Consider the following 6,595-nt stretch of genomic DNA (forward strand, 5'->3'; position numbering starts at 1 on the left):
TTCCGTTAGCGACATTTTCTTGAGTTTCCCTGGACAGCTGTCTTTAGTAGCATCCTGAAACCAGCTATGAATCTCTTATAGATTTACAACCCGGTCACTGCTGTCGACTGTTTTTTTTTTTTTTCGTCTTTACACTAGTCACTGTCGTGAATTGCTGTGTCCTAGTCACAGCTCTTATGTTTATTTTCTGCCAGTGCAGTTTTGCCTGTACATTGTATATCTGGTTAGCTGATTATTGCATTTTGTATCCTGTAGATATGTAGTGGGGATGCTCGCTGGCCGAGCGGGTTAGGGCGTCAGGCTATCGGACGGAGGTGATGGCGGTTTGAACCCTGCCACCGGCGAATTGAACTAAAAGCATGGGTCATGTAATTACTCTGTAAGGGGCAGTGTCCAACTCTTCTGATAGGGGGAGTTTCGCGATGTTAAACCGAATCACACACACACACACACACACACACACACACACACACACACACACACACACACATATATATATATATAGATATATATATATATATATATATATATATATATATAGATAGATAGATAAGTAAGATCAGGTTGATACTATGTGCACGCGCGCAGATGTACTGACAGAAAATAACATTTATTCATGCCAAGAGATGCGGGTGTATTTGTTGGCTCCACATGAGGGAACGGTGTAGCTGGACAATTTAGAATGTGCAGCAAGCCACTCTCAACGTTCCCCATGACTGAGGTCTTGCCTGCTTCAGGTTTTTCATTACTTCAGCAGCTTTCTCCCTGTGGATCCCCCATGCCCGCCCCCCCTCATTATGGAGGGTGGAGTTGTGTGTGTGTAGGTGCGGGGGCGGACACTGCTGTTTTTCTTTAAGAAGCATCCCGTTCCCCCAGCTCCTAGCCCCTGACAACCTTTCTCTTTTGGCTTGATCATTTCACAAGATTCATCTTGGTCCGCAGGAGAGAGAGAGAGCGGGAGAAAAGTAGATGCACGCGCACGCGTAGTCGCTCACGTGCACCATGCATCAATTATTTATTGGCATTTCAAATATTTTTGTCTCCACGTCGCGCATTGAGGAAAGGCGACGTGACGTAGCCATGGCGTCTTTAATTTGCGCGGGAAACACTCGGAGATGATGAGAGCGCCGTCATGCGTCTAACTATAATATGATGTGCACGTATGCACACACAGACACACACACACACACATACACACACACACACACACACACAAACGTACATGAAACTGGGAGTGCTGTCGATACTTCCATGATATTTTTGTTCATGTTCTCATCCCAACCTGTCGTCTGCTGTATATGGAAGCGTGTGACGGCGCCGGTCGTCTGCATCCGTGTCGTGAACAATTTCTTGCAAATATTTCAGCTCCGTGGCTTTTATTTTATTAAATGATTCATTTATTTACTTGATCCCTTTCCCCCGTAGATTAAGAACCGTTGGTCAGAAAGAGGTGAAACTTTTTTTAATACTATGTGACTCATCTGTAGGGGTACCTCTAAATTCCCTAAAATATTGATTGCCTAAAAATTTTACAGCCAGTACGCCATAATGGAGGGAGAGGGCGAGGTCCTCGACACTTCCCCTGTGATGGAAACTTTCTCCTACCCCCACCGTCACGATGCTCCATGTGCATCAACATGTCGTAGGTGCACCTGTTAGTGCCCAACGTTAGGTTTAAGGTTCTTTCACCTTGGTCAGTTCCTTGGAGTGCTCCACTGTCCCACCTTGTTCCACCTCGTGCTTGCGTTTCAAACAACCCCCCCCCCCTGTACCTGAGTCTTCACCTCAGGGTATCCTTAGTGACAGTGCTGCACCCAATCATTCAGTTAGTCTCGAGGTTCACTGACAGGAAATTCATGTCCCCACGCTACCAGGCACAGGTCACAGAGGACTTCCATTGATACCACACGAGAAAGAGAAACGTTGGAATATCTTTTGTGTAACTGAGGACATCTTCCGTATTGCTCACTGGTAGTGAGCAGTCACCGGTTGCCAAAGAAAACGGTGGAAAGTTGGTAGTCCTTGGGCCCAATCTACAGGCCTTACGTGGATGCATCTCCTAGTAAGATTAAGGGTGTTTATGGGCTTTGGGGGATGGGACGTGGGGAGATTATCTCCGTTGCCCATCCCGAATGACTATCTTTTGGAGGCGCCCAAAGTTGGCCTGTATTTCCACAGTACACCTCTTTGGGGGGGTACTTCTAGGCGTTCGCTGTACAAAAACCACCTGGTGTATCTACACGACTTTCTAGTTACGTTTATATTGGGTGGCATATGTACCCATCTTGGTTATACATGTGTGTATTTATGACGTGTATTATTTCTTCGTTTATGTTCATTATTGTTAGTTGTCGTAGAGCGATAGAGTAGAACGGTCTTGTCACGGACGCACTTGCCAGTCGCTTACACGCGCCATTATCTACGGCTTTTCTGTATTCCAGCAGTTCTAAACCAATTTCCTCATATATCCCATACTTATGCATTGCAGTTTGTTAAACTGTTGGTGACCACATCAACACTGAATTTAACCGTAATGCATCCACAAACTCCCACTAGTTTTTGCCTTGTAGTCCCATTTGGGCCACTCGTTGGACCTCTAAGGGGCCAGTGGACCCCAGGTGGCCATGGACCCCCGGTGGAGAACCACCCTGTGGACTTCCCGTCCACGTCAGCAAAGATAAGTTTTGTTTTGGAGCCTGACGGGAGCACTTTGATGGCATGGCGATATTGTTTTTGTGGAGTTTTTTGTGCCAGGTTATATTTCAATGATTTGATTCATTCGAGGGAGACTGGTCGTGGACAGAAGCACTTCATTCACCCGCCCTTCCTCCATGGTACCTTAGTAGCCGTGCCCCAGAGACAATCTTCCGCCAGAAACTTCCTCTCCGGATGCTCATTAACGAGAAGAATCATGATCTCCAAACGTGTCACGACGCCAAACCCCGTCTCTCTCTCTCTCTCTCTCTCTCTCTCTGGAGCCGAACTATTTCTTGATGGCGGCAGGAAAGAAAATTATATACACCTATGCATGTGTGTTTGATAATACATACAGCAATTACACACAATCCGTATGACTTTGGTCACGACGTTTTAATTCTGTGATCCACGGTGGAAGGGAAGTCGCCAGAAAGAAAATGTATTAAGATAGATAAAGAAATGAGAGGACGCCCGATTGGGGTTGTGAAATGCCAACCTTTCGCTGAACAAAATTGTTTGATCAATGAAAAGAAATATAGTCATTTCATTCCACCCGCCACCAGGCTGTTTTATTTAGCTGTGCGTGATCACAGGGATGCCTTAAATCGCTCCTGGAAATCAAAATACACCAAGAAACTTAGGGTATCCTGGAGACTACGTTTTCCACCCAGACCAGCCCGCTTCCCCCTTTCCGTGCTCTTCCCTTCCTCCCTCTCTTCTTGTGTCGTTTAAATGCTGCTTCACGCCCTCTCCGTCACCCTTTCGCACCCTCTGTACGTCACCCTTCACGCAGCACTTGCTGCATCCGTGCAGGCTGCAGGCAGCAGGGGCCACAACAGTATAGGATGCGCTGGCAGGCAAGCGCAGACCACGCAGCAGGGCGCGGGCAGTCAGTCGTGCGCGCCGGTTAGAAGGGGGCGATGATCTCTACTCCCCGCGCGCCCGCGCACGCACGCACGCCGTTGTTTCTTACAAGTCATACCCATCCCGCCCCTGTGCAAATCCCCGCACATTACATTATAGTTTCTCTCAAACCGTCCACTCTTGTTTATTTTTACCGTTCCAATTTCCGTACCCTTTAGTGCATTATTCTCGCCAGAAATGTCAGACATTTGATTCGTCCTCATTTGTTTCCCTTAGTTCCGCATGTTGGTTTAAAACCTTCACATATTTGATTTTTGTTAACACCAGACGATTTGGTTCACATGGTGGGCCTTGCACCTAAGTGCATGGACCATAATGGACAGATACCATACAATTTTATGTAACCGATGCTAACTAGTTATAACTAACTGGATTGGGATTTAATCAAGATAGAAACTAGATTGGTTTAACCTTTTCATTGCTGGGGAGGTGTCCCAGGATTGAATGAAACAGCCTTGTGAGAGCTAGAATAAAAACTTGAAGACAATTAAAGGGTTAAATGTAATACGAAGCTAGGTAATACGAAAAAAGGAAAATGTGTTTGTGTGTGTTTTTTCACTCTTGAGGGTCCACAGCAGATCCGCCGGCCTACCCAATTTGAAGTGACACAGCCTCTCTACGGTGGTAGAACCCGGCTTGGTTGCAATGACGGCGTGAAGTACTGAGCGTGTTGGAATGAACATTCTCTTGTGAATGAAATCTGAGGCAAGCATAGTGTCATCCTAACAGGACTACATCAGAAGTGAGTAGAATAACCAGGCAAGAGCAGAAATAAAAGGGAAAGTGCCACCAAGATAAAACGAGGTTAATGAGACGGTTGCAATAATTGTTAAAGCGAGCTGCAAGCGTGAGAACCGAATAATTATGACTGTCACGACGCTGGGGACCTGGAGAGGGGGGCGGGGGAGTCTAAGCTTGCGCCTCGCGCACCAATCCCCTTTCTCGCACTAACCCCTACTCGTCCAAGCACCTCAGGGATGAAGAATCACTTCCTTCACGGCATGCGGTGTGTTAGTTCCTTTACTGCAGGGTGTATGGGACTTGATCCCGGGGTACTGGTACTTATTTAATTTAATGTATATATTTATAATTAGGTATATTGTTAGATGATTAACATGATAAACTTATCAGTCTTTATGATTTTATTTCATGTTCTATTCTTAGCAGTAAATTCAACCAATTAACATATTTGGAAGTCATACCGGCAACTAATAGGAATGATGATGATTATTTCGACAGTCAAGTGAAGAGGGCATGGGGCAATATTGGGCAATCCATTGAGGGTATGGAGGATGAATGACCGCGGCTTCAACCACCGACCCACTACCCCTCACCACCTCTCCTTCTCGCGCTGAATAAAATAGTATTAGCGTTAGCCAGTATAAAACAAGGAGTTCAACGTTTGACTGTTGAGAAAGTTGCAAGTGATGCTGACCTCGCAGTTTCATGATTGTTCTCTTAACCATCCATCTCCCTCCCAACTAACCTTTCCCATTTCTCTCTCAAACCCTTGTAGCTTTCTCCCCTTTCTCACTTCCATTTTACCTTTTCTCTCATCTACAGCGGTTGCTTTTGATCACGGTTTGACCGTAATTATTGGATTAACGTTTCTAGAAACATCAGTCAGGAAACAAAGAAGCGCGAAGTAAAAATGTCCACACAGTCATGGATGCCAACACGCTCCACAATTCGCGCCGTTCAAACCTTACTAAGAAGGATTGAAACACCTTCTATAAATGATTTATTACCACCTTCACCCCCACCCTCCCAAAGAATGTCCTAATTTGAAATTTATAAAATCGTTAGGAGTTAACCTCAAGGAAACTGAATTTTATCAGTGAAAGAGATCCCATCACTTTTTCGTAAAACGTCTATATGCAGGCTGGGTCACCACCCAAACGCAGGAGCCGTCTTGGAAATCGTGTCGCCTTAGGCTGCGAAGACATCTTCAGTTATTCTGTGCATCGTTAGATATATAAATCACACTGAATTTAATTATTATATTATTCACACTCTACAAATTGTGCGTCAGTTATGAAGGTGATATGTGGGAGGGGGAAATGTTAATGAAAAATTACTTAAATTTAAGAGGCGACGGAATGTAATGCAGTTCCACATTTTACGAGTAAGATCAGAAGCGATATGACGTCATGTCTCATTTAGTTTTCCCGTTTGAGCGTTTTACTCATTTATTTCTTATTTTTTCTTTGTCGTTATTATTATATATCCTGTATTCGACTTCGTTATGGGAATGTCATTTGCTGGTGTTATTTGCCATCACATTTCCTGGTATAAAAGATGAATAGATAAATAATATTAATCAACGAATAAACAGAATAAATGACATCGTATAATTTTCCATTGTTCGCTTTCTGCCAGACTAAACTCCTCAAAACCGCTTTGCTTCCAATTAAACTTGCTGATTTGTTACTTTTGATAACAAGTCTTGCGGGAAACACAAAACACGAGGCGGTGGTGGAACAAATGATTCTGGTAGACTTTGAATATCTGATCCATCGGTCGTAATATATTTATTTCTTCGTCTAGTTTCAACTTTTAACAAAACAAGTTGGGCACTTAAATGTTTGGGATTATAGTCAGTAGGATTACGAATCCGTAATTTTTAACTGATTCATTTATCGTATTATTAAGAATGTTGCTGGTTAATTGAAGTATGTATCAGGCTTTGGAAAAAATCATGAGAACACAAAATCCTCTCCCTCAAGTGTGCAATTTTCAGATGGAATACAGAAAGAATTAATTTGTCATCATTTAAAGCCTTTCAAGATGTGAACCAATCATCGTGACTTGTCTCCATGACTGTCCCACTTCGTAAGATTTTCGAAGCTTTTGGCTGCTCTCGGGATGTGTTGTCTTCGATACATCCATCACAGCTGCAAGGAATATTGCTAGTCGTAGCATGTTCCACGGGATGACAGAACTGATACATTTGTACTGTAGATGATTATGTATT

The sequence above is a fragment of the Oratosquilla oratoria genome, chromosome 3 (genome assembly GCF_046742065.1).
Source record: "Oratosquilla oratoria isolate Oo_2021 chromosome 3, ASM4674206v1, whole genome shotgun sequence".
Lineage (NCBI taxonomy): Eukaryota > Metazoa > Arthropoda > Malacostraca > Stomatopoda > Squillidae > Oratosquilla > Oratosquilla oratoria.